We start from the raw sequence: 10,243 nt of genomic DNA, 5'->3' as shown, positions 1-10,243 counted from the left end.
ACTGATATGTCTCTGTCGTTTTCTAGCCTTTTCTCTACTATCGCCAAGTAGCCCTTTACTGTCTATTTACATTAAGTGTTGTACTTCAGTGTCCAGTCTTTGTTTTTATCGTGTCTATATACAGCACCGCATGTAATTATGCCCCAGAGTCTCCCAGCTCCATTCCTCAGTCATCTTTCCTCTCAGTTTTCCCCCTCCTGCAGACACTGTCACGTGTAGTTAGTTTCTCCATAGCGTTGTCTTCTCCACTATTTCCTTAAAGCAACTTGTGGAAGTATTCCCGCTTTCCCGTTTCTGTATGCCAGGATCACAGCCGTCCTTGTAAACCAGACTCTTTGCAAGCAGACTCAGATCTGTATTCCTTATTATTCTGATAATTGCCAGGCTTAGATTGACTTTTGGTCAAGGTTCTACATGTCCCAATGTCCAGAATCTCTCCTCCGGCTACTCAGAGAAAGGCCAGAGAAAAGCCTGGCTGTCACTAGTAGAAGAGGAAGGTTTTGTTGACCTTTTGGCACCCTCCCAGTGCGGCGTTCCAGGACCACCCACTAGAGTATGCAGGAATATATAGTTAGGGAAGAGCCAGGTCATTTTTTTCCTCCCGTGTCCCCTACTCTTCTTAGGCTTAATGTGACTCTGTCTTAGAGCAGTGGCTGGGTCCTAGTACCTCAAAAATGAGTCATCTCCCTAGTCATAAGTAGAAGAGAAAAGAACTGAAGAACTGAAGAGAAAAGAACACAGAAAGAACTTTTAAAAGTGTTGCACCATGGGTGATGACTCACAAATAATGATGAAGAGGGGTGAGTAATACAGTCATTAACGTTAAAATGGTAGCTTATGTCTTACTTATTCGTGAAGGAACTAGAAGTGCTTCTGTTCTTTATTTTTTTTTAATCTTAAGACTTCTGGTGTTCATGGGTGATATCAGGCAATGAAGGGCACAGTTGTCTTGTAGCTGACAAAATGACTTTGTTGGAGGTATGGGACACTGAAATGAACAGCAAAGAGCTTACACTGGAGGCAAGAGGTAATTGAGTATTTACAAGGTGGAAGACACCAGGTAAGTAAGTATAATGTAGAAGCAGAGGAGCAAGCCACAGAAAGGCATTAGTGGGAGTCGCTGGATATTTGTGGACAATTTGTAGAGAAACCAAGGGGGGCAAAGATGTCCTTTGGAACGGACAAGTATGAGTAAATGCCATCTGCCTTCCTTTCCGACCCTGCCCTTCAACAAACTCACACTTTCTGTGCCTGGCTAACACACTGCTACCCTCAGAGAATTTGCATCTGCTCTCTTTCAACACCCTGACCCTAGGACTTTGACGATTTACAAGCAGTAATTAGAGAGCACTGACTTACGAATGACACTGAAGTCCACTGTTTCCTCTTGGTCAGCTGGCTTGCTTTCACACTCAGTTTTTGGAAGGCTATATGTCATTGAACTGTTGCAGCAACGTTAACTGTTGCACTGAGGTGGTCAGTAGTTGAGCACTGCTCGTCACTGAAGTCTGTGCTCCTCAATTTATTCGCTAAAGATTAATACTTTTTCTTCATCCATCAGATGCTTTGCTACCAGCATGCCTGGAAGACTGGAAATGTGTGAGTTCTGTGAGATCCATGAAATCTGTTTGTAGGGCAGGTAGAACCGAGGGGACAGCGGAAAAGTCAGAGGCTGTGATTAAAAGAGACATGCAATGAAGGTCTTTTGGTTTCAAAGCGATCACTGTAGTACCTGGAGGTTTTGCAGAGAGTAGCCTTCTGAAGGTGTCCCTCATGACTTCTGGCTTTTTGCATGAGAGCAAGTTTCAGCTGGTTTTGTGATCATGGCTCTCCCAGCTCTCTCCTTCCGTCCTGTGCTCTCACCAAGAGAAAAGAGAAAGAGTTTTTGTTCAAGAAAACAAGATCTTAAGTAGAAGACAATAGCCAGAACGCTACAGAAATCCTTTCCCTTTTACGTCAGCATCAAATGCACATACTCCAGAGTTTCTCAGACAGGAATTGAAGGCCCTATGTTGACAACGAAGGTCACAATGAGTGGATTTACAGGCCAGGTCATTAGGGAGGGCAAGACTGCAAAACATCTAGTGATCTGCCTCAGCTCGGCCCTTGTACCGCCCCTCTGCATGGCAACTAGTAGTGAATACCTGGGGAACACGGGCATTCTGCACCCTGTCTGAACGTCTGCATAGATATGGATTGTTAAACAGGCTTCATCACCAAAAATTTGAGGGGTGATAAGGGTAATTCTGAAACATTTTCTATTTTTAAAAAATGGGAGCTTTTGGTGGTGGGGAGGTGATGGATATGTGTCTTGTCCACACCCTTATGATTTCCTTTGCATCATGTATCCATTTTCATCTTGAGCCAACTACTCTCCATTTAGCCTTGAACATATCCTGAATTGCAATAGCATTTTTTTTTCTGTCTCCAGTCCTAACTGGTGTAGTAATGCAGTCATGGGAATAGGCGGTTTCTGGATTCCAGATGCCTCAAGCTATCCTTTTTTCAACTCTTAGTGACTGGATGTTCATGATGTAAAGTCGTCGCTGATCACCAAGAGTCCTGCATTTGCCAGCTTGAAGTTTTTCCTTGATGTATTTGCTGTACAGCACTTTGCCACATATCATCATAGGCCCAACTGAATGGGATATGCTACCAGGATTTGTGTTTGCTAGCATCCACAAATTACTTTGGTGTTAAAGACTGTGCTACACTTCATGTGCTTCCATCTTCTCTTCCTGAAAGCACACTGTAACAAGAATATAATGTCACTTTGGGGGCAGGGAGAATCAAGTGGCAAACAGCAAATGCTCGTTCTGGCAGCAGGCTGGTATATTTTCTAGGCTAGGGACTGTACTTGAAGACAGAAGACTGCTTCTGGAACCACACAGAAACGCCCTTGCACCATGATAGCTTTGGCAGCCCATTATACACTGGGAGAGATTAGTGGTGGGCAGGACCCAGTGGAAGCTGGAGATCAGTTTCTCCTCCCCAGCTGCATGGATTGGCAAAGATAATGTATACTCTGGCTATCTTTACAAATATAAAGACATGCAGTTGGATATATGTACACTTACCAGGAAATATTTGCAATGCTAGGTGTTCTGGTAATATGCCTGCCATCCAAAACATACAGCTATGTGTCAGGGATATGCGTATGCAGAGAGCATACGCATATATATATACCCTTTTCCTATCTTGGTTTTTCTTCCCCAGGGGACTAGTAACATGATGAGCTAACTAGGTGAAAGTTTGAGCGATTGCACTCAAGATCTCAGGCAGCACCATGTTTTAATACTCCCATTTGAGTGGGGAAAAAAAGTGCAAACAGAAATTATCAAATTCAAAAGCTGTTTGCAGGTCTGTAGCTCAAAGTAAGATAGGCTCACATTTGTATGAGCCTTAGTCTACCTTTTACCCAGTAGGATTGCACCGCATGTCAGAGAGCTTTGAGCTTACAGCTTTTAAAGACCTTATTGACCTATAGCGGAGCTGTTTATTCCTATAATTTTGAATATATCTATTTTTCTTTTATTCCACTGTGTTCTTTTTTTTTTTTTTTTTTTTTTATCCTTTGGAGACATTTAAAGGACATGCAGACTATTTGTCTCTCCTCCAGACAAAATCCTCTCTTGGTATAAAAAGTAGTCGTCTCTCCCCCGGGAGTTCCTATTGCTGTCATCTCTCTTATTTAATCCTTTTTCTTTTCTTTCTACTTAATTATGTTAAGCTTCAAAACAAATAAGGCTTGCTCTGACCTCAGAGTTGAGAGGTCACAGCACCGAAGTGTTAAAAGAATATCTTTTCTAGAGCCAGGCATTCAGGTCTTCAGTAAAGCACTAGAAAGGCATGTCTAGTGCAGCAGTGAGAGAAAAAACAAAGTAAGGTGATTTGTTACTGCCTGCACAAAAGCCTTAGCATTTTGCGCTACTGCATCATCCTTTTTTTTAACGTCCCAAGTCCTTCCATTATCCCCCATGTGTCTTAGCACATACAAGAAAAGGTTGTTGAAAGAGCTGTTGGCCATACAGCGCCCATTGCAGGCATGGCATATGGCATACCAATGGCTCTTTTGTAAGCAGGCCCAGGACCACAGAGGAATGAAACCTTGCTGACTTTAACTGAATAGTGGTCTTGGCTAATGAGAAGAAATCCAGTGTAATTTATGCCCTCTTCCCTGTGGGGAGGTGAACAAACCCCCAAACCAAAGAACTATTACATATGCTTTTTTAACCACTTGTAAAACGAGACAGAAAAATTACTTGTCTGATGCTAATAATATAACATAAAGAGGAATAATTCTCTAGAGTTTTTAGGCATACTGGTAGAACTAATTTAAATTCTGGTTCTTTTTCATACAGTAAGAAAGACTAAGTGTCAGCTGAATTAGCATTTAAACTAACAGATATAGTCAACGTGGCAGGATTAACTAAAAATTACAATCTTCAGTTCACTTCTTCATTGTGATTGACCCATTGTGATATTTTGCCCAATTCAGTAGATGTTTTAATACAAACAAGATCCTTTTAATCTAGAGCAGAGCTAAATTCCACTGTAAGAGACGTGGCTAGCTGATGTAAATAATAGCAAAATCCATGCTTGAACGTACATAACAGAGTCTTAAACACATAGGAATGTAATTTTCATTTGGAATAACTAGACTTGATTCTAACAAAGTCATTTTCACACACATCATTAGTGCTGCTTTAGTCTTTTAAAGCATTGTGTTTCATTTTGTGATGTATTTGGAAGACATCAGCAACAGTGTCCCAGGAAATATGCTTGGATGCACATACGTGCCCTCCTAAATACAATTAAGAACAACAAGAGAGGAAGAATGACAGTTACTGAATACTGCATGTGGATAATTTTTTCAAAGAAAGTAAAATGGTCTTTGGTAGAGGACTGAGAAACTATTCTAAAACGTATGAATGCAGCTGCTTTTTCCCATCACTAGGTAGAGCTATTGCCTCAAAATGAGAAATCGTCTCACTGTTAGCGTTTGCAGCTATCAAATATGGGTGGAGAACAAATACAACAAAGAGCTGCAATGAAATAATTAGACTGGCAAATGTAACACTTTGCAGTGTGGAAAATAAACAACTGCAACAGCACATACACTAAGCCAATTATTTTCTTTAAAAGAAAAAAAAAGTTCCAGTTTTCTCACCAAAGTACATACTAAAATATAGCTTGCTGCACAGCCAGTGTATAGCGCCTTTTTACTAACCTGTTAAATCAAACAGTATTGAACCCTTCAGATGATTGCCTTGCTTCTTTATTATAGCTATTTAGTCTGCTTTTTTTCCTAGGAATTAATTCTGAATTCTGTAGAGGAGTAAACTTTTATTGCTACTATTTCTATTATATAAACAGTAAAATGGAATGGCTCTCCTCCTTATTCTTCCCTAGCTAGAAACTCTAACAACAGACTTTGTAAAAATAGCTTTGTTTCCTTACATATAAAAAGAAGGTAAAAGAGAAGAAAAATAATTTTCTAACTAGAAAAAGAGAAGAAAACCAAAAAGAGATGAAAACCTAAAGAGATGAAAACCAATTCTAATGAAACTCAAAATGCAGTAACAGTTCTAAAGGATTAAAAGAACTGAACAATTGAAGGATTGGAAAGTAGGAGAAAACTTTGTTCTGTGTGCTGATTTGTACTGAACAATACCTCATTTCTCGTCATAGATGTCAGATAACAATGTGGATATTTCTACTAATTTAAAAGGTTAATTTCCAATATTAATTCCGACATTTTTATTAAGCTTTTTGTGTTCTTTTTTTTTTTTTCAAAGTAAAATAAGGAAATAAGAGCCAACAAAAATTTTCTATTGACTTTCACAGAAATACAAATATACAATATTGATGCTCGAATTTCATTTTAGCTCACAACGATCCATTAAACCATTTTGCTTTTGCCAGAAACAAGTCCAAGATAGGCAAACAAAAGAACGTATCCACAAGTGTTGGCTACTCTTCAAGCCATTCTGAAATGTACTTCTTTTGGTTGGGACCTTTGATGTGTCATTTTCGTAGGCTTTGACAGAGAAAGTATTTGCTCTTGCCCTGGCTACCTCCTAAATTGCTTGTAGCTGTAGAATAAATGGAAATTTAGTTATCTGTATAGAAATATATCAGTAAGAATAAAAAGAGGTACATTTTTCTTAGGTGCTTAGATCATTTTTTCAATGCTATTTCTATAAATAAAGCAGGGCCAGCAAGTACATTTTAGTACAGTAGGCTGAGTAATTATTACCACACTTGTCAGTGTGATTTATGCCCATGCCAAGCAGCATTCCTTGAGAAAATCCCTGGGCATGGTTTACAGAATAACACCCACCAAGAGCTAGTTCTAACGAGTGCTATGGGCAGGACCGAGGTTTCCCCCCGTCCACAGTGCAGTCTGCCAGGGAAATCCAGCAGACTTCCTGACCCTTCAGTACCCCTGCATGCCTTCCCTCCACATTCCCCAGTATGGAAAGTGTGCACTGCTTTCTCAGTTTTGTGATACAAAAATATCATTCTAGTGGGCTGCAAAACAGCCCTCAACTTAGTTTGAACTGAAAAATCATAACATAATTATGCCAAATAATGGTCCCCAGCTCTGTCTTACTTAGAAATACGTGTGTAGCCAAAGCATTTTTAAGTGCTCTTTGGGGCAGGTGTGTAAGCTGGACAGAAACACTGTGGGATGTGCTCTTCTTGCAGAATTTCCAGGACAATCTCATATTGCGTTTTGTCCAATATTTCTAATAAAAATACAAAGACATTTCACATTCTTTAATTTTGGTATTGAACAAAATTCCTTCACTTCACACTCTCTTAAAGTGCTCTTTAAATAACGCATGTTCAGCGAGATCCAGTGATTAATTTTTTATTCTGCCACTCGAGGTGTACCATTTAAGTTTTTGGCACGCACCGAACACTAATCTATAAATTCACAGTGGATTGTTTTAAGTCAATTATTTGTTGCAAGCAGATCTAATTCACATGAATAGCAATGCAGAGTTTGTACGTAGTTTAAATGCAGACAGTACTTCTAACCTTACAGATCAGTGGTGTGTATTATCGCATGGCAGTTCCATTGTTGTTTGTGCAAGCAATGCAGGGAGTGAAGTTCCTTACCATAATAGGTGGTCAGACTGTGAGGCGGCTGGTGTTCTTATGAGTAAAGGGAAAGTGGGGTGACACACGTCAGCACAGAGAACCCTCTTCTTTGTTATATTAAAATCCCCTTTTCTCAAATAGATGACAGTAAATAAATTAGTTTTACAGCTTTGTATATGTTTCTAATTGTCCCAAGACACCCAAAGGAAAGACCTTGCACCAAACTAGTGTGTCCCTTCCCAATAGGGCAAAGGAGTGGTGGTAAGTTGAAACTCTGCTTTCCTAAAGGCCTTTGTTTTGCTCTAGCAGTTAGTGTAGGCATGAATTGTACTTGTACTTCATCTAGGCCAGTGCGCTTTCAGCTACAGTTTGTGGGTTCACAAGCTGACACAGAATAGGCTCTTTAGAGAACAGTCTCCCTCAGTCTGAAAGGCCAAGATAATGGGACTTTTTTTAATAAATACTATACAGCAAATAAAATATAACATTTAATCTTGTCATCTCTTTGACCAAAAATGAGTGAGAATGGAGAACACAGAAGCAGCTTTCAGTTAAAACCAATGGAAATTACTCATTAATATATTTTTTCATGGTATTTGATGATTATTCATAAAAGTAATGTTGTAAATGAAGTCAAGATAAAGTCAAGATAAGACCATTCATAATTGAATAAATTGTTGAGAAAGCAAACCAGCTATCCATAGGAGTATGTAGAATTTGACCTAGTAAAGCTGGTTTCTTGCTGGCCATCAGCATGTAGAAAGCAACTTGCAGAAGGAAATCAGTTTCATCTTGGATATCTAATTAAATATTTAAATGTATTATGACTTGCCAAATGTCATTATGACACCAATGACTTGCCAAATGACAACAGCACTTCCTCTTCCACCTTAGCTTTATGTCCTTTCTCTTATTTAGAAACCTGCATTCTCAGCCTCCTGTACATGGCAATGAGCAGGGTTAAGTAGCCGCCTGTAGCTGTTAGGGTAGATGTGTACTCTGGAGTGCTCCCCAGAGGGCCTAGGGGGGAAGATGCCCAGCCAGGCAGCTCATGAAGGCGTGTAAAGTGGCTGAGGGCCTCTTACCCTGCCTCTGCCCTGTCGCCTTTTGAAAGCTTGCATTAAACAGTCCGTATGTTGACTATGGCTAGCCTGTCTACGAAGGGAAAGATCTGTCTTTCCTTCCTTTCTTATATACTTCCATGAAGACCAAAGTGACTAATTTCCTTGTAAATGAAATGACTTCCCTCTCAGTATAAATAATTAATATTACAAATAAATATATTTCTAAATATATATCTCATTATAAATACATAATTTCCCTCTCATTCATTCCCAGCCACACATACCCAAGAAGGTAAGTGACATGAGCAGAGGACAAAGTCTCCCACAGAAGTAGCACATTTCTGAGAACGACTGTGGTCAAGCAGATCTGCAGGCCCTGCAAGCAAGAGAGAGCACCAGGCTGCTCCTCTTTCCTACCCAGAACAAGGGGACAGCTTTTCCTTCTGCAGAGCCACCCAGCGCCATGCTTTGTGGTGCAGAGCACAGCAGCACTACAGAAGGTTTGCAGAAGTGTTTGCTACTGCAGCTCATGCAGGGCAGCCTCTTAGAGGAAGTCCAGCTCTGCATGCTCCTTCGCTCTGAATCCGCAGACTGCTCATCCATCCCCGAGTGGAAAAAAAAAAAAAAAAAACAAAACAAAAAAAACAGCTTGTATGTTTGCTATGCAAGTTTCTCCATAAAATGTGAAACAGCCATTACACTGTGGCCAAACCAGTCACATTTGTTAAAGCAAACACTGTGTCTACACCAATATTGGCAGACCATAATTGACCTTTGTTAAATTACGGTACATTCCACCTTCTCTTTGAAATTTTCCTTTCAAATTAAGCTAACAAAGAATAAGATGGCTCAGTAAACGTGTCAATATGAAAACGTGTAGCATATGTATATACGTGGACCATGATCCTTGACAGTACCACGCCCATAACACAGGTGCCAAGTAAAATGAAGTTTTAGATTCAACTAAATCCTATTACATCATCCATAAGATGAGACATTTTGAAAACTTCACTTACTCTATTTCAGAATTTTAAGGCATGCCCTGGGCATGGGTGGACAGAACTCCAATCAGAATTAGCCGGGGAAAAAAAGGAGGAAATGAGTAAAGACAACCCTCTCTCTTTTGCAGCCTTTGCAATTTCCATTGCCTTTTAATAGTTTATAGTCAGATTTATTAATGCCAAACACACAAACTTTTCCTCTACAACAACGACTGTATTCACCTCACTTTTGACAGAACTAGCTCATGGAGATACCATTTCCTAAGTTGCTTTTAGTTATTATTTTGAGAGTGCAGCAAACCATGAGATGGGACAGGAATGGAAACAGTGACCTGAAGCCACATGAGAGTTTATTTGACCCATACAAAAGCCAGAATCTTGTGTACCTATCCGGAATGCCTCATCTTCCAGAGAAAAAGAACTGAAAACAGAGGAAGGGACACACGCCACAGTGGACCAGTTGTTTTGGAAGGAGGGGAGACAAAGAACAAGGAGGCATCTCTTGCCATGAGGGGTAAAGCTATAGTGTGAACTGAACCTGGAGGGAGAACCAAGAGCCATGGGGAGGGAGATATGGCAAGACACCAAGAGCAGTGCGCACAGTGGAGTCTGCTGACAGGAACTGGCGGCCCTCCCCAAGGACCAGCTGTTGTCCGCACTTCTTTGCACCCCAGTCCTCTTACAAAGACATGTCCCAGTGGTGGAGTCACTGTTCCTGGGGGTGTTTAAGGTTGGACGTGGTGCTTAGGGACACGGTTTAGTGGGTGATCGTGGTGGTAGGGGGATGGTTGGACCAGATGGTCTTGGAGGGCTTTTCCAACTTCAATGATTCTGTGTTCTCTATCTGGGAACTGCAAAACCTCATTAACTTCCTGCTGCTTGCAGGATGCTACAGTAACAGATTTACAGTAACGCAAACCGCCTTTTAAATCTACAATCCGTCTGCGTGCTTAATCCATTTCCCTAAGGAAATACACCCCAGGGCACGCTGCCCACCGGCGCCCCGAGGCAGGCCGCGCTCGCCCAGGGCGATCAGGCGCCATTTCCGCGGCCGTTCCCCAGCAACCG

Source organism: Anser anser, assembly GCF_964211835.1.
Source record: "Anser anser genome assembly, chromosome: 2".
In the NCBI taxonomy this organism is placed as follows: Eukaryota; Metazoa; Chordata; class Aves; order Anseriformes; family Anatidae; genus Anser; species Anser anser.
This window is presented reverse-complemented; position numbering follows the sequence as displayed.